The sequence below is a fragment of the Triticum aestivum genome, chromosome 6B (genome assembly GCF_018294505.1).
Source record: "Triticum aestivum cultivar Chinese Spring chromosome 6B, IWGSC CS RefSeq v2.1, whole genome shotgun sequence".
Classification (NCBI taxonomy): domain Eukaryota; kingdom Viridiplantae; phylum Streptophyta; class Magnoliopsida; order Poales; family Poaceae; genus Triticum; species Triticum aestivum.
The window spans coordinates 679,280,823-679,305,813 of record NC_057810.1 but is presented as its reverse complement, the minus strand read 5'-3'; positions in this window follow the sequence as shown (position 1 = coordinate 679,305,813).

The window sequence follows — 24,991 nt, the reverse complement described above, 5'->3', positions numbered from 1 at the left end:
CTGCTTGAACACCCAGCAGTCTCTATTAGTGTGATTTGCTGGCTTATCTGATGTGCCGTGAATTTGGCATGAGCGGTCAAGTATGCGGTCCAGACTGGACGGACCCAGATTGTTTCTTTTGAACGCCTTTTTCCGCTGACCAGATTCTGAGCCACTGAATCCGGCGTTGACTGTCGTGTCTTTAGTGTTGTCGGCATTGTTCCAATGCTTATGTCTGTTGCATCGTGGCTTGCCGTTATTGTCGCGGACGTCTGAAGTGCTGGAGTTTATTGGCGTGGTGCTGCTTCGAGCCAACCAGTTATCCTCACCTGCGCAAAAGTGTGTCATGAGTGTCGTGAGGCCCGCCATGGATTTTGGTTTTTCCTGACCGAGGTGCCGGGCGAGCCACTCGTCGCGTATATTATGCTTAAAGGCTGCTAGGGCTTCGGCCTCCGGACAGTCGACAATTTGGTTCTTTTTAGTTAGGAACCGAGTCCAGAATTTTCTGGCTGACTGTCCGGGCTATTGGGTGATGTGGCTCAAGTCATCAGCATCCGGTGGTCGCACGTATGTGCCCTGGAAGTTGTCGAGGAAAGCGTCCTCCAGGTTTTCCCAACTGCCAATGGAATTTGCCGGCAAGCTGTTTGGCTAGTGTCTCGCTGGTCCTTTGAGCTTAAGGGGAAGATACTTGATGGCGTGTAGATCGTCTCCGCGGGCCATGTGAATGTGGAGAAGGAAATCTTCGATCCAAACTGCGGGGTCTGTTATGCCATCGTATGATTCAATGTTTACGGGTTTAAACCCTTCTGGGAATTCATGATCCATCACTTCCTTAGTGAAGCAGAGGGGGTGTGCGGCGCCCCTATGCCGGGCTATGTGCCTACGCAGTTCAAATAAGTCTGGTTGGCTGCGTTCGGCCCGGCCGGACTTGTTGATGGTGTATCCGGCATGACGATCATCATCACGTGGTTGGGTGCGCCCCCGCGATCCGTAGATCGATCTTGGCTGTCCTTCCTTGTTTTCCAGTATATCTTGCAGGTCCTACCTATTGCCCCGGGCCGTAGTGTATTGCGTGGGGGTGCGGACTAGTATTCAGGCTGGCACGCCGTTTTATCCCAGCCACGAGGTGGCCGGTCAGCTGTGTGGCGCTCGAGTCCATATTCCTCGGTTGCCAGGACTTCCGTCCATCTGTCTATGAGCAGGTCTTGATCAGCTTGGAGCTGCTGCTACTTTGTTTTCAGGCTCCTCGCAGTGTCCATAAGCCGGCGCTTGAAGCGCTCCTGCTCTACGGGGTCCTCAGGTATGCCGAACTCGTCGTCGCCGAGGCTAATCTCGTCTTCGGAGGGGGGCATATAGTTGTCCTCCTCCGGGTATCCTCTTGCCAAGCAGGCAGCTGCTCTACGGACTGCGGCTGGTTTGAGTACTTAGCTTTTTGTGAGAGGTCAAGTACTTAGCCGTTTGGAGATTTTGGCAAGTGAAGCAGAAGTCGGCCGGCCGTCTGCTATGCAGCCGGCCGAACAGGTGTGGTCCCGACCTCGACTATATACGTTTTTTCCTTAACCATTTTCATGTGGGCATTGTGTAGCAACCCCTGCCCGCCATTCAGCCGCTCCGCGAGCTGCGGCTTCTGAGAGAGGAAGCTTTAGGTGCCAACACATTACTTGTCCGACTGTAGGAGGCGGCATATAGTAGAAGGCGGCAAACCTCCGGGCCGACTGGTCGGACCCGGTGCCAGGCGGAAATGATAAAAGAATGCATACTCATAGGCATAACACTTATCATATATATAAAAGGAGGGTAGTCCCCGAGTTCTTCTCGGGGGACCCGAAGTTTTTGTACATAATACAAAAGGACTGCTTTCAACTGTAAAATCTTCGGAGGAGGTTTGCATTCCACGGCCTCTCCGTCTCCTTGCCTGAATCATCTCTTTTGCGCGCTCTGGGCTTCTGAGCATCAATCGGATAGTAGGAGTCGTTGCCCATCACCTTGCTGATGATGAAAGGGCCTTCCCAAGGTGCCGAGAGCTTGTGCTGGCCGGCTGTTCGCTGGATCAGTCGGAGCACAAGGTCACCTTCTTGGAAGGATCTTGGCTTCACCTTACGGTTGTAGTATCGGCGCAGACTCTGCTGGTAGATGGCGGACCGGCTGAGTGCCAACAGCCGGCCTTCCTCCAGCACGTCGACATCGTCTTATCGCGCCTCCTTGGCATCCGCCTCGGTGTACATGGTGACTCGCGGGGAGTCAAACTCTATGTCCATCGGGATGACGACTTCAGCACCGTAGACGAGGAAGAAGGGCGTGAAGCCGGTCGATTTATTCGGAGTTGTGCGTAGGCTCCAGAGGACGGCTAGCAGCTCATCGAGCCAGCAGCCGGCCGAACACTCTAGAGGCTTGACCAGTCGGGGCTTGATGTTGGACAAGATGAGGCCGTTTTCTCACTCAACCTGGCCATTTGACTACGGATGGGCAACAGACGCTAAGTTTATTCAGATGCCCTGAGTCGCTCAGAAACAAGCCAAGGATCCTTTGGCAAAGTTTGTGCCGTTGTCGGTGATGATGATATGTGGTATGTCGCACAGAGTGGTGATGTCGGTGATGAAAGTCACGACAATCGGCCCATTCAGTTTCTTGATTGGCCTTGCCTCTATCCACTTGGTGAACTTGTCCACAGCGACAAACAGATGAGTCATGCCGCCACGGGCTGTCTTGAATGACCCCACCATATCCAAACCCCAAACAGCAAAGGGCCAAGCATTGGTAATAGTCTTGAGTGAAGAAGCTGGCAAGTGTGGCTTGGAGTGGAATCTCTGGCACCCCTAGCACTTCTGGACCAATTCCTTGGCCTCTTCTAGAGAAGTCGACCAGAAGAAACTATGGAGAAAAGCTTTGGCGATAAGTGCTCTTGTGGCCGTGTGGTGACCACATTCGCCTTGGTGAATATCTCTGAGGATTGCTTGGCCTTTCTACGGCTCTACGCAGTGCTGGTACACGCCTGTGACACTGCGCCGTACCAGCTCTCTATTGACGATGGTGTATGCTGCTGCTCGCTGTTGCACCTGTCTGGCTGAGATCTTATCAGTCGGTAGTTCTTTGTTCACCAGAAAGTTGAGGATGGGTTGAGCCCATGATGGTGCTGCTATCTCTCCGACTATTACGACAACAATTTGTACAACAACGGTTGGCCGGGAGGTGGCGGGCTAGAGTTGGAGGCCGCATGCTATCTTGAAGAAGTCCCCGGGCTGACTGCTGCAGTCCCCGGACCGGGCTCTGGAATTCCCGGGCCGGGTGCGACGACTGCAGTTCCCGGGCCGCCTGCCGAAGTCCCCGTGCCGACTGCTAGTATCCTCAAGTCGGATCCGACTGCTTCAGGAGGGACCGGCACGAAGATGGAGTCGGATTCTGGTGAGGGCTTGACAGACAGCTTGTGGAGACGCTGCAGGGCGACGCCGGCTAGTATCGCATGTCGGGTGGAGCTGATCCGTGCCAAGGCATCTGCTTGCTCATTTTTATTTCTTGGCACATGAAGGAACTCGCACCCGTCAAAGTATCCACTGAGTTGCTGCACGAGGAAGCGATAGCTTGCCATATTTGCATCCTTGGCGTCCCAGCCGCCTGACTACTGCTGGACCACCAAGTCGGAGTCACCATAGCATAGGATCCGGCGAATGCCGAGTTCCTTGGCAAGCCGGAGTCCGTGTATGAGTGCCTCATATTCTGCTATGTTGTTGGAGGCGGCAAAATGGACTTGCAACACATATTTGAGCTTGTCGCCTTTGGGAGAGGTGAGGACGACACCGGCTCCCATACCGGTGTGCATTTTTGAACCATCAAAATGCATCCGCCAATGGGTGGAGTCTGGTGCTGGCGGTAAGTACTGGGTCTCGGCCCAGTCGACAAGGAAGTCAACCAGCACTTGTGACTTGATGGCGGTGCGAGGCTGGTAGTAGATGGTGTAAGGGGCCAGATCAATAGCCCACTTAGCCACTCGGCCAGAAGCATCACGGCTTCCAATGGTCTCCGCAAGCGGGGCCGTGCAGACGACGGTTATTGGGTGGTCTTGAAAGTAAGGCTTCAGCTTCTTGGCTGCAAAGTGCACACCATAGCACATCTTCTCATAATGTGGATAGTTCTTCTTGGAGGCAGACAACACTTCACTCAAGTAATATACCGGTCTCTGGACCGGCAATGCTCTGCCCTCCTCCTTGCGCTCTACCACAATAACTGTGCTGACAACCCGACTGGTAGCGGCTATGTAAAGGAGCATGGGTTCTTTCTTAGTCGGAGCCGCCAAGATAGGCGGGGTTGTCAACATTTTCTTGAGCTGGAGAAAAGCTTCGCCCGCCTTGTCGTTCCACTCAGAAAAACTGGTCTTCTTCATAAGCTGGTACAGGGGAAGGGCCTTCTCGCCCAGCCGACTGATGAAACGGCTAATTGATGCCAGGCAGCCGGTAAATTTCTGCATGTCCAGCAATCGGGTGGGCACCTCCATATTCTCAATGGCCTTGATCTTCACCTGGTTGCACTCTATGCCGCATTCTGAGACCAGAAAGCCGAGAAGCTGGCCGGCTGGTACTCCAAAGACACATTTTTCCGGGCTGCGCTTGATCTGAAATCGGCGCAAGTTCTCAAAGGTTTGCTTGAGGTCTTCCAGTAGCATGCCACGCTTCTCCATCTTCACCACCACATCATCCACATAGACATGGGCATTTCTACCGAGTTGCTTGAGGAGACACTTCTGCATGCAACGCTGAAACGTGGCGCCGGCGTTTCTCAAGCCGAACGTCATGGTCAGGTAGCAGAAGGCTCCAAATGGCGTGATGAAGGCGGTCTTCATCTTGTCGGCCGGGTTCATCTTTATCTGATGGTACCCTGAGTATGCATCCAAGAAACTCAACAGCTCGCATACGGCTGTGGAGTCTATCACTTGGTCAATTCTTGGTAGAGCAAAGGGATCTTTGGGGCAAGCTTTGTTGAGGCTGGTATAGTCAATGCACATGCGCCACTGCTTATTCTTCTTCAACACTAAGACTGGGTTGGCCAGCCACTCTGGAAAGAACACTTCCATGATGAATCCAGCTGCTAGAAGCCGGGCTTTCTCTTCTCCGACAACTCTTCTCTTCTCTTCTGACAGGCGGCGCAAGGGCTGCCTGACCGGCTTGGCGTCAGGTCCTACATGTAGCTTGTGCTCAGAAAAATCCGTCGGAACACCTGCATATCTTTGGGAGATCATGTGAAGATGTCTCGATTCTCATGGAGGAAATCGACGAGCTCACTTTCCTATTTGCTGTCAAGGTTCGCACCTATGACAGCATGCCTCTCTGGGTGCTCTGGGTCCAAGGGTATCTTCTTTGTTTCCTTGGCCGGCTTGAACGAGCCCTCAGCCTCCGACTCCTTGGGGATGGGTGACATTTCCAGCTTGTTGCCTGCCAACGCCACCACCCGGTCAAGGAGTCGATTCTTGGCTGCAATCACAAGGGACTCGGCCAGCAGGCTGCTATCTGCGGCCCAAGCGACCGACTTCTTGTAGTCTCCGACTACGGTTAGGATCCCCTTGGTACTCGGCATCTTCATCTTGAGGTAAGCATAGTGGGGGGCCGCCATGAACTTGGCTAGAGCTGGTTGGCCAAGCAGTGCATGGTAGGGGCTTTTGATGTCCACCACTTCAAACCAAACTGGCTCACAGCGGAAATGATTCTTGTCTCCAAAGAGAACATTAATTTGGGTCTTGCCGATTGGTGAGCAGGAAAGGCCAGGGACTATGCCATGGAATACAGTCCGATTGGAGATGAGCTACTTCTGCTTGATTCCCAACTTCTCCATTGTGTCACGGTACAGGATATTGATGCTACTACCGCCATCTATCAGGACTCTGGAGAAGCGCGCTGCCCGCCTCTCTGTTGCAAAGGTGGCATCTAGGACCAGGGTATACGAACCTAGGGAAGGCATCACTTTAGGGTGGTCGGCCCTGCTCCAACTGATAGGCTTCTCGGACCAATGCATGAATTCTGGAGTACTTGAGGCCACTACTTGCACTTCTTGCTATTGCTGTCGTCTGCTGCGTCTGCCATCGGCCACACTGGTGAACACAACATAAGCTCCGTGCTCTTCTGGATACTCGTCTTGTATGGCGCCGACTGGCCGGGCCGCCGGCTGTTGGGGCTGAGGAGGCGGCGGTCCGGCAGGCGGAGGAGGCAGGAGTCCATCTCCCTTGGCGATTCTGGCGAACCAATGACAGTTCTGAGTGGTGTGTTTGGACGGCTTTGCGCCGCTATGGAACTTGCAAGGTGCATCTAAGGTCTGCTCATAAGAGAAGGCGGGCAACCAATTGGACTTGCCGCACTTCTGACGCTTGGGCGCCGGCTGCTGATCCTCAACTGTCGCCACCTGCCGGCTGGTGGAAGCCGGCTGAGTGGCCTTCCGCTTGTTGTCGCTTGGATGCTATCGCCGGCTAGTATCACCAGCCGGAGTCCTAGGGGCTTGGGGTACCACCTTGCCGGACGCATCTACTAGGATTTCCGCCTTCATGGAGGAGTTGGCCGTGGCGTGCTTGTTGGCGATGATCAGCAGCTCGTTGTAGAGAGGCCGATGCTTGAGGAGGGTGCCCTCTCGGCACCCAGCGGTGAAGTACTCGATCGCCTGCACCTCGTGCACACCTTCGCAAGAGTTGCGCAGCTCATCCCAGCGCGTGAGGTAGTCGCGAGTCAATTCACTAGACCCTTGGACGCACAAGGAGAGCTATCGGGGCTTGGGAGGACGCTTGTAGGTGCTGGTGAAGTTGTGGATGAAGGCCTCGGTGAAATCAACTCAGCTGTTGATGCTGCGGGGCTTCAGGCTGTTGAGCCATGTCCGGGCTATGCCCTGAAGCATGAGTGGGACGTACTTCACGTTAACACGCTTGTTGCCGTTTGCTATGCTGACGGTCGTGGAGTAGTCGACCAGCCAGTCCTCCGGCTTCATGGAGCCGGTGTATTTGGGAGTATCTCACGGGTGGGTGAACCCCTTGGGAAAGGGTTCACCTCGGATTCGTGGGCCGAAGCAGGGAGGGCTCACTTCTTCTTCTAGTGCCAGGGATCGGTTGAGGTGGTCGATCCGATGGCGGGCGTCGTTCTCTTCGACTCCCTCTCGGTGGCCAAGGCGGTCGTTGAGTGTCGGGTGTGTGACAGGCGATGGAGTGGGATGTCTTGCTCCATGAGGCGGAGGGGGCGGAGGATCGCCTTGGCGCTCCACTGCTCGAGGGCGGCCGTCTTCGTCACGCTCTATGGAAAGGTGAGTCCGGCTTCGGCTAGCTGCCGGCTCGTTGCCTCGTCTTCCGTGGGCGCCGCCAGTCAGCGTCCGGGATGTCGCGCCGTGATCTTGGCAAGGGGCGGATCTTCATTCCGCTAGGCGGGCACTTCAGCGCGGCAGCCGGCTTCATGCTGCGCGGCGGCCGTGTCTAGGAGCTGCTGGACTCGCTCCATCATGTGGCGATGCTCATCGCCCTCGTACTTGTCGAGCTCATCCGTCACCGCCTGGGTGGCCCGAATGTTCTCTGCAGGCATGGCATAGACGGGGCGTTCTGCCCGAACATGCTGGCGATGGTCACGCCACGCTGCCGGATGGAGCCAATGCGGCTGGGCCCCTCAGGAGCCGGCATGGCGCCGACTACTCGGTCCATCTTGCACCGATAGGCGTCTGAGAGGCGTCGCATGCTGGCCAGTCGGCCGGCGCTCTCTAGGAGCTGGACGCGGCATGCTTCCAGCATCTCAGCATCCGTGTCTTCGGGGATGGGCGCCGTCAAGTCTCGCAGTGCTGCATCGAGTGGGTCTCGAGCGTCTCCGGCCGAGCGCTCGCCGCTGTTGATGACGAGCACCTCCGTGACGGTGCTCCCACCGCTATGCTCGCATGGAGGCGGCTCGTCGTAAACCACCATGTTGGTGGGGAACGCGTCAAGCGACATCGTGTCGGAGTCGACGATCATCGGGTCGGTACAGCCAATGGACTCCAGGTCCACAGCTGGTCGCTGGTGACATGAAGCTGGTCGAGGAGGCTGACGAGGCGGCTTTCGGGGCAGCCAGTGCCTGCGTCCGAGGCCGGCTCGTCGGAGAGGTGAATCTCACCAACGAGGTCGGTGAGGTAGCTCGACGCGTAGGCGATCTCCGCGCCAAGCAGGGCGTCAGGGCTGACGCCGTTGGGCGTGCTCGGCTGGCTTCGCTCACCAGGAAGGAACAAGGTTCCCGTCCAGCGCAGATCTTCGGGAGACGGTGCACCTCACCCCATGGTGGGCGCCAAATGTCGGGGGTTGGGTGCGACATATGCCAAAGGATGGCTTATCATGGTGGGAGCGAGTAGAACATCCTCGATGCCCGAAAGCGGGATGAGGCGTAGAAACGAATGCCGGCGTACTTTACCCAGGTTCGGGGCTCTCCTAGGAGATAACACCCCTAGTCCTTCTCTACGGGGTCTCCGCATGATCGCTAAAGGCACAAGTGATACAAAGTTGCTCCTTGAGCTGTGTGCTAGAGGTAGGAGAAGGCAAGGCTAGCTCTCTCCTTCCCTAGGAATGTGGCTAGGTCTAATGGGGTGGGAACCCTTTGCATGGGTACCCTGGGGGGCTTATATAGGCCTACCCCCTAGGGGTACAATGGTAATCTGGCCGGCTGCTGGGCCCAGTTGGCAGCGTCTTCGGCCTCCGGCTCCTCCGTCGACTACTGGGGCCCGCCGCCTGGCGGGCCCCGTCGATTGGTCTGGTACAGAGCCGACAGGCCACTCCCGCCGCGGCCGGGTCTGGTTGGCGGCTCCTCACTGTAGCCATGCTACTAATGACGCGGGCTTGGTCAGCTCAGCATGGCTACAATCCCGCCGCCTGGTGGGAGATAACTGTAGCCACACCTGGTCTCATCAGGTTAATGGCGTCCTTGCTTCGAGGGTGGGGGTGGCCGCCTGCTGGAGGCCGGCCCTCCCCTGGTCCGACTGATCTGGCGCGCGCCGTCTTCTGGGGTGTCACTGCCAGGGAGGGCCCGCAGCCCGCGGGCCGTACTGACAGGCCGTCGTGGGGAACAGGGCTCCGCCTGTCCGGAGTGACGCCAAGGGTAAGTGGCAACAGTGCCACGCCGTGCCGAGATCTCCGTCCGTACGGGGCACGGTGGCCACACCAAACCCATGATTTGGGGATAAGGGCTTCACTGTAGCCGCGCCCCATCACGTCCTCTTGAAGGGGGCACAAACTCTAATAGCGCGAGGTGGCCGCCTGCTTGATGCCGCCCTCTCTAGAGGCTGGCTGGCTGGAGTCAGCCGCTCATGCTGCTGTTGGCTGGTGGTTGGACGCCCTCTGGTGGCCGGCCGTCGAGCTAGCCGCCCCCCGAAGGGCGGAGCTTCAGCTTGGGGCACAGCAAGGCGAAGCTGGCCCAAAGTGTTGATAAATCCAGGGACTCGGGTGAGGCTACCCGTGGCCCATTACTCTGACATTATTTGTAATAACCGACGATCATAAAAGGTAGGCTGCAGAGATTAGATGCACTGTAGAACAACTCCTAGAGCTCGAGCCCATGGAAACTTTTACAGAGCAGGAACTAAAATGGAAATATGCCTGTTGTGAACCTTTGGTCAAGCCTGAGGAGGTCAAGAAGCTCTCAACGAGAATGTATGAATTGCATAAATGGTACATGAAAATTGCCAAGACTACCAATCAAGAGCCCCTCATGGTGAAAGTGAAGCCAGAGCATTACTACCATGCAACTGATATGTATGTCGAGTTTACAGAACTGTTTCAGTTATTCAATCAAGACGCACTTGTCAAATCTATCATTAGTTGATATTGTCTATACGTGATTTCTTTCTGTAATTTAAGTCTCAATCTAGTTGTAGTGCTCGTTGATCATTACCTCTAATTATCGACACTATATTCTTTTTTGTGGTATTATCCAGAATGAAGATATATGAAATGAAAAAAATTGGATGCTATGGCATTGGGTTCATTGACCCAAATACCATTAATCAAGACACATGGTCACAACAATTCTATCGAAAAGAAACAGAGAAAAGCTTGCTAGAGTTCTTGAAGTGCCTAAATACCAATCAAGATATACTACTTCCTTACAACTTCGGGTGAGTCACACTGATGTCTTGTAGTTTTTTCTTACTAGCTAGATGCTAATAAGTGTATAGGGGTTTAGGTTAGTTGATGAGTGTTATGCACATGCCCGCTTAATTTATACATGCAAATGGGTGCGCATGAAGTTTCCACTTGATCTTGATAATCATTCCAGTTCACGAAGCAAAAGTTGAAGTCCTGGACTCGCTACTTAAACCAGTGACTCAATACGAAATCATGAAGGGGATGGTCAATAGGTAATTTCAATCCTTATCGAATTATATGTCAACCTCTTATGTTCATCATTTCCTGAGATCAACTAATTAATAACTCCTTTATTCATTTTCTTTGCCGAGGGGCAGGGCTTGGGAAAAGTACATCAAAGAGGTTCCTATAAGTGCATCTAGTGCCACCCCTAGTTGGTTTTGGAGTATTGACGACAAACCTGGTTGAGGGACTAATGTGTTTGTGAGAATTGCAGGATAACACAGGTAGTAGTCCCTCATTGATTCGGTTTACCTACCGGAGATGACCCCTAAAAATGTGTGAAGACATTGAAGACAATGGTGGTCTGTGAAGCTATTCATGCTGAAGACTATGACATGAGAAGACATCACATGAAGACTATGGAGCGCGAAGACTTAGTTGTTTCGTTGTTTCCTTTTCTTCTTTGTTGAGTCATAGGAACCACCGCACTATTAAGTGGGGTCCAAGTGAACAAAGTCAGAGTGATTGAAGTGATGCTCAACCAAATCCTATGTCTTCGAGCGAATACAATGAGAGCACACAGTCAAAAAAAATACAATGAGAGCAAATCTTATCCAGAGTCAGATGAGTCAGCTTTACTTGTAGCCCAAGTCAAGCTGCCGCGTGTGTTTGAAATCTGACCATTGGAACACGTGTCAGTTCCTTAGTGACCTAGAGTCATTTCAGGCAAATCAGGTTGGGTTGCCAAGTGGCTATAAATAGCCCACCCCCTACACCATAAATTGGTGGCTGCTCAGAGTTAGTGCACGGCTTTTGTCGTTTGAGAGCAACCCACCTCCGAAGCTTTTGAGAGAGAATCCTTGCGAGGACAAAGCCCAAACCACCTAGAGCCCAAAGAGTGTTTGGCATCACTACAGTATTTCTGTCTGCGGGATCTGAAGACTTGTTACTATTGAGGACTGTGAATCCTCCATTCGGTTAGGTGTCACGTTCTGAGTATCCATGAGTCATTGTGGATTGCCAGTGAACGAAGTTTGTGAAGGTTTGGAAGTCTACCTCGAAGACTTACAAGAGTGATTGGGCGGGGACTAGGTGTCCTTAGCTAAAGGGGAGTAATGTGAAGATGCAATCTTCTGAGTTGAATCTCAGCCTCCCTAACTAAAAGTATAGTTGTCACAGCAACTGGAACTGGTCAAACAAATCTCTGTCTCCTCCAAGCCACTTGTTCTATCTCTCACTTCTCATTACTTATAGTTTGTCTTCGTGAAGTCATTGCCTGCTTGCATTATCTGTTTGACTTCACTGTGTGACTACTTGATCTGATTGGCTTCATACTATCTTCCATCTTGATCCGACTACCTAGTTGCTGATAGTCTTCGTGCTTTCACTTCATTGAATACTTAACTATGGCTTGTCTAGTGTAGTCTACCTTCCACTGCATATGAATAGTGTCATTTCTACCGTTTGTCTTTGAAACTCCCATGTTATGAAGACTTTCATAAAAATCGCCTATTCACCCCCCTCTAGTCGATAACTAGCCCTTTCAATTGGTATCAGAGCAATGTACTCCCTTGTTCTGTGTGATTCGGTTTAACCACCTGGAGTTTTAGCTATGTCGACTGCAAGGATAATCAAAGTCTCCGCTGTGTGCCCCCTCTTCGATGGCACAGAATATCCCTACTGGAAGAATAAGATGCACATGCATCTTGAAGCCATTGATGTCGATCTGTGGCATGTCGTCAAGAACGACGTTCCCAAGACCGGTGAAGGTGTCACCCCTGCTGATGTCAAGAGGTTCATTCAACTGGACTCTGCCGCCAAGAACATCATTTGTGGTCATCTGACCGAAGGACAGTATGGTGGTGTGAGTGCTCTGGAAACCTCTAAGCTAGTATGGGACTGGCTCTCCAAGGTCAATGAAGGCGTCTCAACTCAGTGAGATCAAATGATCAGTGTCCTCCGCAACCTCTTCAACCGCTTCAAGCGACACGACAATGAGAACGTCCAACTTACATTTGATCGCCTCACTGATATCACAAATGAGCTCCAAGCTCTAGGTGCCACGCTGACACTACTGAGATCACTTGACAGCTCATTTGACACCCTGGCCCTGATGATTCAAGAACGCCCTGACTTCAAGACTCTCGATCCGTATGACATACTTGAGAGGCTAAACACACATGAGTTTCAGCTATTTAGAAACGAGATATCTATGGCCCCAACTATGGCCAAACTCGCGCTTTGAAGGCAAAGGCTGTTTCCTCATCTGAAGAAGAATCTGACTGCAGTTCTGGTGATAGACATTGGAAAGGAGCTTTCTATGCTTGTGAAGAAGTTCTAGAAATTCACCAAGAAGAAAGGCTTCAGAAAGTCTTCACGATCCAGCTCAAGGAATGATGAAGCTTCCACCCATGACAGCAAGAAGAGAACCTGTCACAAGTGCAAGAAACCTGGTCACTACATCTCTGAGTGTCCATAGTGGGACAATGAGAAGAAGAAGAAGAAGAAGAAGAGCAAAGAATATGATTCTGATGACAAGAAGAAGAAGAAATCCTCAAAGTCTTCTTCCAAGTCTTCTTCCAAGTCTTCATCACACAAGAAGAGGTCATCTGGCAAGGCTCGTACTTTTTTTGGCAAGAAGATGGATTTAGAGGAGGAGTCTGCTTCTGAGGAGGCGGAGGTGGAGTCTGAGGAGGAGTCCGACGCTGGTGTTGCGAGTCTAAATCTAGCTCCATCTTACGTCACCAAGTCCATCTTCAACACTGAAGACAATGGCTCCGTCACCAACACTGATGATAATGGCAAGGACGAATCGGCTCCCACCTACTGCTTCATGGCACATGGTGCGAAGGTAAACTCACGCGATGCTTATTTTCAAACATCAAGTGAAGATGACTCTGATGGTGAATCCAAACCTAGTTACAAAACACTTGCTAAAATTGCAACTGAACAACAGAAAGCTATGGAACATATTCAAAAACTATTAGACAAAAGAGATGACCTGTTGAACACGGAAATGACCAAGTCTCAGTCCTTAATTCAAGACATAAAAAATCTTCATGTTAAGTACCAGGAACTTGAAGGTCGACATGAATCGCTCTCAACTTCTCATGAAAAACTTTCCTATGATTATCTTCAAAGGAAGCAGGACCTTGAGAAATTGAGATCGGCTCATGAAGATCTTCAAAAGGAGAACGAGTTACTTCGCGCTCAACAGATCAGTCCCGCTCAGGAAGGACTTGAACAACCATGTTTAAAATGAATTGAGCGTGATAACGCTGCCTCTGTTGCTGAATGTTCTACTACTACCCCTGTTGCAATATCTTCAAATGCTAATGTGGTAACTAACCCCTCTCCTGAGGACACCACTACTATTGCTGATGAGAATGCTAGGTTGAAGACACTGCTTGAGACAGGGATGTACAAAAGTCTCAAAGGGCATCAGAAATTATGTGATGTCCTCAAAAAGCAGATTCTGAACCGAAACCCTAGGAAAGAGGGTGTTGGGTTTGAGAGGAAAATGAATGTTGATGGGTCTTACTGGAAGCCTGAGCAGTATCCCAAAACCACATGGGTTGCTGCAAAGGAATCGTCAATAGATCCATCGACCTTATCTCGTTTCACTTGTGCTGACCCTATTATCATTGATGAATCCTTTGATGCAAACTATAAACTGTTCAAGAATCAGAATGGTGAAGTGTTTGTGAGGTATATTGGTACTAACTGCAGGAATGGGCCACCTATGAAGAAGATATGAGTACCCAAAAGCTGTCTTGAGAATCTTCCAATGAATGTCATCATGACACCACCTGTGAAGAAGACAAACCCCATATAAAAGGCTTCATATGGTCCAAAAGCTTCATACAGACCGAGGACTCATCTAAGTCACCCTAACGTCAATGTTTTGCAGGGAAATCATACTCAGACCCATGCGCGTGTTTCATCAAACCGCTATGTTCATAGAACTAAGAACTTTTCTACTTATTCCTATGACTATTATTCGCCTCCTACAAGGCTACTTACTAGGGCTTCAAAGCCGAAGTTCTCAGATGCTGCACTTAGACTCATTGCTTCTAAGCCACCCCTAAAAATGTGGGTGGTTAAGAAAACTTAACTCTCTTTTGCAGGGAAAGGTCTCCAGCCGGAAATCAAAGGCGTCCAAAGCTAATGCTGGAGACCTTAAAAATCTTGTTGGGCGCAAGATAAAATGCCCAAATGGTCTTACTATGTATTTCGTTCCGGGATTCCTTGACACTCATCCTATCTATCCTAACCAAGACCTGAATTTCCATGTTCCACTTGTTCGTCAAATGTTTCTTCTTCACAAATCGCTTGGTGAAGCCTATCCCTCAAACTGCACTGTAGGCTACAACACATCGTGCTTCAGAATGGATTATGGATAGTGGATGCACTAATCACATGACTGGCGATCGAAGTCTTCTGATGGATTCAACGCTACGTCCATCAGACAAGAGTCACATCACATTTGCTGACACTGGTAAAAGCAACGTATTGGGTCTAGGTAGAGTTGCAATATCAAGGGATCAGCACATGGATAAAGTGATGCTTGTTGAATCCATTGGTTTCAACTTAATGTCTGTCTTAATGCTTTGTGACTTAAACATGATTGTGCTATTTGGAAAATATCATTGCCTAGTACTGATGGAATCTGACAAGTCTCTAGTATTTGAAGGGTATTGAAAAGATGATCTGTATATGGTAGATTTCTCAGCAGGACCGCAGATGGCCATATGTCTTCTAGCAAAAGCTTCAGATTGTTGGCTTTGGCATCGAAGGCTAGGGCATGCTGGCATGAGGAACTTGCACGCTCTCGTGAAGAAGAAGCATGTTGTGGGCATCGAAGGCATCAAGTTCAAGAAGGATCATCTGGGTGGTGCCTGCGAAGCTGGAAAGATGACAAGAGCCAAGCATCCCTCGAAGACAATCATGACTACATCTCTACCCTTCGAGCTGCTACACATGGACTTATTTGGCCCTACTCACTACTCTACTATCAATGCTACTACTTGCCTCTATGGCTTCGTCATTGTTGATGACTACTCTAGATATACATGGGTGCATATAATTCTCTACAAGACTGAAGTGCAGGATGTCTTTAGACGCTTTGCCACTATGGCATCAAGATCAAGCATATCAGAAGCGACAATGGTACTGAGTTCAAGAACACCGGCCTCGACCTTTACCTGGATACCTTGGGTATCACTCATGAGTTCTCCGCTCCTTACACACCTTAGCAGAATGGCATCGCGGAGCGCAAGAACAGAACCCTTATGGAGATGGCCCGAACAATGCTTGATGAGTACAAGACTCCACGGAAGTTCTAGCCTGAAGCCATTGATACTGTGTGCCACATCATCAACCGTCTTTATCTTCACAAGCTCCTGAAGAAAACATACTATGAACACCTAACTGGTAAGAAGCCAAATGTTAGTTACTTCAGAGTATTTGGTGCTAGGTGCTGGATCAAGGATCCACATGACACTTCAAAATTTGCACCGAAAGCACATGAAGGTTTTATGCTTGGTTACGGAAAGGATTCGCACTCCTATAGAGTCTTCAACCTCTTTCACTATAAAGTGGTTGAAACTACGGATGTGTGGTTCGATGAGACTAACGGCTCGCAAAGAGAGCACATGCCAAATGTACTAGATGAAGCACCTCCTAGTGAATCTATCAAGCTCATGGGTACTGGAGAGATCATACCGTCCGAACCTCAGGCTGAAGATGAACTCATCATTGCACCAAGTCAACCTAAAGACAATGCTCAGCCTGAAGTCAATACTGAAGCTAAAGATAATGATCCGCAAGGGCAAAATCTTCGTCCAGTACATCCCCATGTTGCTAATGAAGTACAGATTGAGAAGATAATTGACAACATCAATGCACCTGGTCCACTCACTCGTTCAAGGGCAACGCAAAGAGCAACTCAGCTAACAATTTTCTTTGTGCATTTTGCATTCGTCTCAATGTCTGAACCCAAGAAAGTTGCTGAAGCCTTCATGGAATCTGAATGGATTCAATCCATGCAAGAAGAGCTTCAACAGTTCAAGATAAACAATGTGTGGGAACTGGTCAAGCATCCAGATCCTCGTAAGCACAATATCATTGGCACAAAATTGACATATCGCAACAAGCAAGATGAGCATGGTCAAGTTGTCACAAACAAGGCTCGTCTCGTTGCACAAGGATACACTCAAGTGGAAGGGATTGACCTCGATGAAACATTTGCTCTGGTGGCTAGGCTTGAAGCCATTCGCATACTGCTAGCCTATGCAAATCATCACAACATCCTTCTGTATCAAATGGACGTGAAGAGTGCCTTTCTCAATGGAAAGATTGAAGAATAAGTATATGTTGCACAACCTCCTGGCTTTGAAGATCCAAAACATCCTGATATGGTATACAAGCTCAACAAGGCACTGTATGGCCTCAAACAAGACCCTCGTGCTTGGTATGACACACTCAAAGACTTCCTAAAGAGCAAAAGCTTTAAACTTGGTTCACTAGATCCTACTCTCTTCACAAAGACATATGATGGTGAACTATTTGTGTGCCAAATCTATGTGGATGACATTATCTTCGGCTGCACCAACAAGAAGTACAATGATGAGTTTGGTTACATGATGCAAGAGCAATATCAGATGTCCATGATGGGCGAGCTAAAGTTCTTCCTGGGTCTCCAAATCCGTCAGCAACACAACGGCATCTTCATCTCTCAAGAAAAATATCTCAAAGATTGCATGAAGAAGTTTGGAATGCAAGATTGCAAAGGATACACGACGCCAATGCCAAACAAAAGTCATCTGAGTCCCGACGCCAATGGTAAAGAGTTCGATCAAAAGGTATACTGCTCCATGATTGGTTCTTTACTTTATTTATGTGCAAGTAGGCCAGATATAATGCTAAGTGTTTGCATTCCAAGCGGCACCAAAGGAATCGCATCACTTAGCCGTGAAGCGAATTCTTCGATATTTGGCTTACACCCCAACACTAGGATTATGGTATCCAAAGGGCTCAGAGTTTGATCTAGTTGGATTCTCATATGCTGATTATGCTGGTGACAAGGTTGATCGCAAGTCCACATCAGGCACATGTCACTTTCTGGGATGATAACTTGTCTGTTGGTCTTCAAAGAAGCAGAACTGTGTGTCTCTCTCCACTGCTGAATCTGAATACATGGCTGCTGGATCTTCTTGTGCTCAGCTTCTTTGGATGAAGTAAACTCTCAAGGACTATGGTATCCATTTGAAGAATGTGCCATTCTACTGCGACAATGAAAGCGCCAACAACCAAGTTCAGCACTCGAAGACAAAGCACATTGAGATTCGTCATCACTTTCTTGGAGATCATGTCATGAAGGAAGATATTGATATCATTCACGTCAACACTGAAGAGCAATTGGCTGATATCTTTACAAAGCCCTTGGATGAGAAAATGTTTTGCAAGTTGCGGTGTGAGCTAAATATCTTGGAATCCTGAAATGTCCTGCGATTGGACACACATCCTAACACTTATGCATTTTGATGACTTAGATGTACAACACACGAAGTAATGTATATCTTCAATCAATGAAGACATACACTCTAAGTGTGAATACATTAATGCGGGATTTGACTTTGGAGCACCATGAAAATTGTGCGTCGTGTCTGGGTCTAATACTTCCTATACGGTGGGTAACGCTACCACCAAACTTTTGTTTGAAGTGTTTCTCTTGGTGTTATGATTTCAAAGTCTTCGTACTTGATTTGTCTTCATCCTTGACTTATGCTCATGTTCATCTTCATCCTGTTGATTTGGTCTTATACTGGTTGTGTACATAATTGTATTCTGTCCTCTACAACATTCACTTATAGCTATGACTTCTTGTTGAATCTTTTGATCTAAGTGAATGTGATCGGACCCTAACCTATCTATGCTTCTACCTCAACTCTGTCCATCCAAATCATATGCATTCCATTGAAAACTATCGATTGTATTCACTGAGACCTTGTCAGCTAAAGTCAATCTAACAATCATTTATGTCTTCTTTTTAGTGCCATATCTTTATTGCCTAAAATCCGAAGAATTCGGAATGACCACCCTGACAATCCAAGCATGCGTGGGAACATGGAACAACTTCCGAGGTGTTACATGCTTGCCACGTGCCCTTCAGATGTGAACTGGCAGGGGCACCTATGTAATTGCGATGTGTTGTCCCTTTCCTTATAAATACCCATCCCATCACGATCGAAATCTTTCTTCCACCTCGCCACCTCTCGCAAACCCTAGCGCCACCGCTAGCTCTCGACGACGCCGGTGACAAAGCTCTTAGCTGCCGCGACCTCACCGACGCCGTCCTCACGCCGGCCGCGGACCTCATCTTCTCCGCCGCCGCCATAGGTGTCTTCCGTCACCAAGTTAGGGAACGGGAGATCGAACTGCTCGGCCTCCAACTTCGCTCCGTCTAGCAGTTCTTCGTGTGGTAATTAAAACCTAATTTTTACCGTCTTTTCAATCCGATAGATTCATCCTTCTTTACCAAAATTGGTTTCTACACTTCCAAGTTGAATCTATCCCGTTCTGCATCTCATATTATGCCTAGTCTGTTCACTTATGCTTCTCTAGAAGTTAGATTCCTCACTTGTACTTATTCTTGGATTCGTACAAATCTGGAACCGACTCACAACAAATAAGTGAATGTCTTCGCATTATGAGGTCAATGTCTTCAAACTGATTTATCTTCAAATCTTCTGAGAATGCATATGACCTCTTCCCCTTCCCTCGCGCCTCTAATGCCGTCACAGGTACATGTCCATGGGAGAATCCCTTGGCTCTCATAGTCTGCATTCATTTGCAGAGTTCTTACAGAGTCACATAAATTCTCCTGAAGCTAGTTCTTGTCTGACCGGTCGTCGGAAGCCTTTGCATGTTCTGAAGCCATTTAGTATAAGCTTCATGACTACTGAATAGTCAACTAGAAAGGGCGGCAGACAGCGCCGTGGGAATACATCCAAGGAATTGCCACCAGATCTGCATGAAATGTACAAGATAGACCCTGAAGAAACCTATGGTGAATGCAAAACTCGAATCCAATGGATTCGAAGATATTGGGATGAAGAGTGGTTCAAGTACAGATTTGTCATGGCTGAGTATGCTGAGAAGAATGCCATCAACCAGCCCTGGGGAGATATTTTATACAAAAATCTTCAACCCCAGTCCCGGTCTGGAGCCATTAAACAAGACTTCTATCCGTGCATGTTACACGGCCCACAACCAGAGAACGCTGACCCTTCTTATCTGTTGTGGTGTCATGATGACAATCTGTTCAAACGCAACTTCCAGTTTGCCAAAGATTCTGCTGTGAAGAACAAGAAGGCATTTGGACTGGACTTCAACCTAGGACCGTATGCACCTCGGGAAGATGGCACCCGTGAAGCCAATGAAAATAGAATCGGCCCCTTGTACAACTTCGAAGGCCTCCTCACACACATTGTCGTCCAAGGTGCAAATGTGGATCACTCTACTGATGAGGCAGATTCTGATGAAGCTCCAGCTGCTCCTAAGCCGCAGAAGCAAAAGAAGTCTAAGGCTTCAAAACCTACTGCTGCACCAAAAGCTTCACATGTGAAGCCACTAGCTACTGCTCCTCCTGCACCAAGTTATTCTGAAGATCAATCTCGTGTCTCCAAGAGAAAATAGAAGCCCTAGAAAAAAAAGGTTCAGAGTTCTAGTCAAGCACTGACACCAGCTGCCATTCTAAGGAACGAGACTGAAGCCATTGATCTATCAACAGATGATGAGTTTGGTGATGACGCTCTTGAGCAGCTTATTAAGATCAAGAAAGAGGCGGAGATCTTCAATGATCTGCCCCTCTTTGATGTGAACATTCTGGAAAATTTCATTCATGAGTGGTTTGACAACCCTGATCTCAGTTTTGATAATCTTCAGCTTCCAATTGGCATCAGTGTCACCTTTCAAGGCACCATTTCCCTGAGTTGGCTCTGGCTCAGAGGATTGTCGAACTGAAAAACAAAATTCACTATGAGAAAGAACAGTTCAAGAAGCACATGGCCAAGCTCAGCGTGGCTGATGTTCAGAAATTCAAACTGATGTTGAATGACCTCAAGGAGGCATGTCGCAAGAAACGTGATGAAGCCAAAGGCTCTCGGGAGCGGATGAAAAACCTCGCTGCTAAGTGTGTTCAAGCTTACAATGAAGATGAGAAGCGCAAGGCACTTGGGTGTCCAGGCATTGACCCCAAGCTGGTGCCAAGAAGAAGTCTACTGTGGCCCAATCTGAAGCATCAAGGCAGGAAGAACCTCGCATTATCTTCCCTGCCAGCATGACAGGCTCGAAGCCTAAGGTCCCCACAGTGGCTTCAGAACTGAAGAAAACCAGGCCAGCTGAAGCCGAAGCCAGAAAGCGCAAGTTCAAAAACACCACTGATGACACTCCATTGCCCAAGAAGAGAAAGATCAAGAAGAAAGATCGGGGTGCTCCCAAAGAGCCCCTCATTGTCGAGCCCCTCTCTTTTGCTCGTCCAACATCCGAAAACCAAGAACGTCAGTTGATAGTTCATGAGCCTGCTTCCACAGAGGCTCCTGAAGCTAAAGAAGTTCCAGTCGTTGACCCCATCATGACTGAAGACATTGGTCCCCAAGACAATCTAAATGATGATGAAGTCCTTCCTCAGATCGAGCGCCAAACGGTATCATCGCCCATTCTCACGAACAGCAAACTCATCAGTATTGGTCGTCCTTTGACGCCAATTTCTCAGGATGCCTCATGGGCTGATCGCCCCCAACCAGCAACCCTAAGTCAAGACTCACCAAGTACACCTCGTCCTCCACCAGCGCAAGTCACTAGCCTAGTGCTGAATTATGACAATTACATGGAGACCACAACATCACCTAAGGCGTCACCCGTGTTACAACGGCTTTGCAAATGCCTAAGGCCATCGGTCTCCATGACAACCATCACAGAAGAAGATTCACACCAATCTAGCTCAGTGGCACGTCAAGTGTTCCCTAAAGACAATCCTTCTGTGACAGTTCCCGTGTCTGAAGCCAATGCTGCTGAAGACAACCCGGTTGCATCAGCTGATGAAAGACAAGAACCCCATCAAGAAGAAGAACGTGTTGCCACACCCCCTACCAACCAAGAAGTGGTTCTCGAGGAGAACGTGTCTGTGCCCGACCCTCCAGCTACTCAAGTGGAGGTTGAAAATCCTGAGGTGGCCACCAACAACACTACTGACGCCAATGACGTTGTCATGGCTGAAGCTAATGTGGCGCCTATAGTCAACACCGTGCATTAAGCCAATGATGCACCTACAACTAATGTGCATCCTGACGCCATTGCAAATGCCTCTGCTCCTGTACCGCCTCCAAGGCCTCATACCATTGAGCAAGCATTCTATCAAGGTGAGCTGGTCACTGTTAGATAGCCAATTCTGGTTCCTCCGCCTGCTCCCGGACCTCAATTTGATTATCATGTGGAGCACATACCTCAGGTTCAGAAGCCAAAGCCAAGGTTGCCAAGGTTCCCAGGTACTGCATCTGCACCAGGATCATTGAATGTCAATGGCTTCATTGCGCCAACACCTTATTTGGTAGATCCAAGAACCCATATTCCAAGCCAAAAATATCATATGATCGGTTCTGGAGTTATCAGCAGCGTAGTTATTACTCTTGTGTGCTATATAATCAAGGGCGCATATTTCGTCATATGCGTCTGGACTGCAAAGCAATTGCTGGTCTGCCCTGCTTAGAAGAAGCACTTGACTATTTCAGAGATGTAGGCCTTCTCTAGTTTGTCACTGATAAGGATAATTGGAATGAAGAGCTTCTGCTACAATTCTACGCAACTCTCCACATTCGCGGCTACAACAGGGATCTGAAGACATGGGTCCTTGAGTGGATGACAGGAAAATGTACACCATGAAGCCAAAGCTTTTGATCTCATTGAGCTTACAAGCCTGTCCACCCCAGGTGAACTATATGAACCTGGTTGTCAACTTCACCGCAATGCGTTGGAAAGCATCTTCAAGAAGCCAGAGCCCAATATGAGCCAAATGCTGAGTATGATGAAGCCGCTGCCGCAGGATGCTAAATATCCCAAGGAGTTCTTTGTTGATGACCTAGATTATCTGCCCCGCACCATCTATCACATAATCAGGAAAACTCTATGGCCCATCAGAGGACATTCTTCCTCAACAAAGCTTGAAGGTGCAATGAAGACATTGGTCTTCTATATTCTCAATGGCATCAGCTTCAATGCTTAGGATTTCTTCATTCGTCAATTTGCTACATCTGGCTCAGACATATTTGGACTGAAATTCTATGCTCCATGGGTAATGCGCATGATCAAGCTTCACTCCACTGTTAACTATCAGCCCTCTACACGCAACCATCTCATATTCCTGCCAGAGGTTGATATGTCAGTCGAAGCCATATATCCAGAGCCTGCCAAGGAGGCAATATATCTTCACAATGCTGATCGTCAAAGTTTATCTCAGCATCTTGAAGCCGTTCAAGCTGCTGCTCGTGTTTATCCGCTGGCTGGCAATACTCGTCGCGCTCACACTGAAGCCACTGATAGAACTTTGCTACAAGGCCTCGAAAGAGATCTCGTGTGCTCAACGACCCAGAACTTCTCGTGGCCTTGCATCAGAAACACGATAAGCATCATTACTGGCAAAAGCGTCAGATGCAAAGCCTCTCGATGGATATCAGTCGCATTCGCAACCTTGCCATCAAGAATGCATTTGTCACTCATGAAACTAGTCGGAGGACATGGAAGAGTCTGATATTGCTCAGTGCTGAAGCTAATCTTCAAGATGATGGCTTCATAGAGAGATACAAGTTCTATACCACTCCTCCCAGGAATGTTGTCTTACATCAAACTTCATCACTCGAAGATTCTGACTATTCATCCTCCGCGGCAATGGTAAATGCCAGAGTTGTTGATGATGCCGATGATTCTACTTCACCACCTCCAACTTCGGCGCGCGTCGACACTGCACCAAGTTCTTCTGCACCACCAAACCTCAATGACGACCCTGCTACCTCACCTACTCCTCATGGGAACGAGTAGAGACTATGTCTTCAAACCTTTTTGGTCCTTACTGACAAAAGGGGGAGAAGCATATGTTGATAGTCTTCAAGTGGGTCCATATGGGTGGTTATTATATTTTGCTAAGTGTTTACAACTCTCGCTTTTGATACATTTGGTTCTCTGGGTTGTAACACTTAAACTTAATGGTCGTCTGCTACTTTATTTGATATTCTGTGATGCGATGATAAATCCCTCATGAAGCCATTCCGCAGACGTCCATTTTTCATTATGCATGTCATTATTCTTGCATATCTGTTCATGCATGATGTATTATCTTCATATTGTAAAGAGGATCTCCACAAGTACAACCTGCCATGTGCATTTGCATTCCAATGCAAAACAGTTATATGCACATCTTCAGGGGGAGCCTTTTTACCACCTATGAAGACAATATCTTAATCCTTTACAATTTCACATACTTTTATCTCTGTTGAAAACTTCAACCAATTTGTCATCAATCACCAAAAAGGGGGAGATTGTAAGTACATCTAGTGCCACCCCTAGTTGGTTTTGGAGTATTGACGACAAACATGGTTGATGGACTAATGTGTTTGTGAGAATTGCAGGATAACATAGGTAGTAGTCCCTCATTGATTCGATTTACCTAACAGAGATGACCCCTAAAAATGTGTGAAGACATTGAAGACAATGGTGGTCTGTGAAGCTATTCATGCTGAATGGTGGTCGCATGAAGACTATGGAGCGCGAAGACTTAGTTGTTTCATTGTTTCCTTTTCTTCTTTGTTGAGTCATAGGAACCACCGCACTGTTAAGTGGGGTCCAAGTGAATAAAGTCAGAGTGACTGAAGTGATGCTCAACCAAATCCTATGTCTTCGAGCGAAGACAATGAGAGAAAATCTTATCCAGAGTTGGATGAGTCAGCTTTACTTGTAGCCCAAGTCAAGCTTGTTTGAAATCTGACCGTTGGAACACGTGTCACTTCCTTAGTGACCCAGGGTCATTTCGGACAAATCAGGTCGGGTTGCCAAGTGGCTATAAATAGCCCACCCCCTACACCATAAATTGCTGGCTGCTCAGAGTTAGTGCACGGCTTTTGTCGTTTGAGAGCAATCCACCTCTGAAGCTTTTGAGAGAGAATCCTTGCGAGGACAAAGCCCAAACTACCCAGAGCCCAAAGAGTGTTTGGCATCACTACAGTCTTTCTATCCACGGGATCTGAAGACTTGTTACACTTGAGGACTGTGAATCCTCCAGCCGGTTTGGCGTCATGTTCTGAGCATCCAAGAGTCATTGTGGATTGCCAGTGAATCAAGTCTGTGAAGGTTTGGAAGTCTACCTTGAAGACTTACCTGAGTGATTGGGCGGGGACTAGGTGTCCTTAGCTCAAGGGGAATAAGGTGAATACGCGTTCTTCTGAGTTGAATCTCAGCCTCCCTAACCATACGTACAATTGTCACAGCAACTGGAACTGGTCATAAAAATCTCTGTCTCCTCCAAGCTACTGGTTCTATCTCTCACTTCTCATTACTTACAGTTTGGCTTCGTGAAGTCATTGTCTGCTTGCATTACTTGTTTGACTTCACTGTGTGACTACTTGATCTGCTTGGCTTCATACTATCTTCCATCTTGACCCTACTACCTAGTTGCTTATAGTCTTC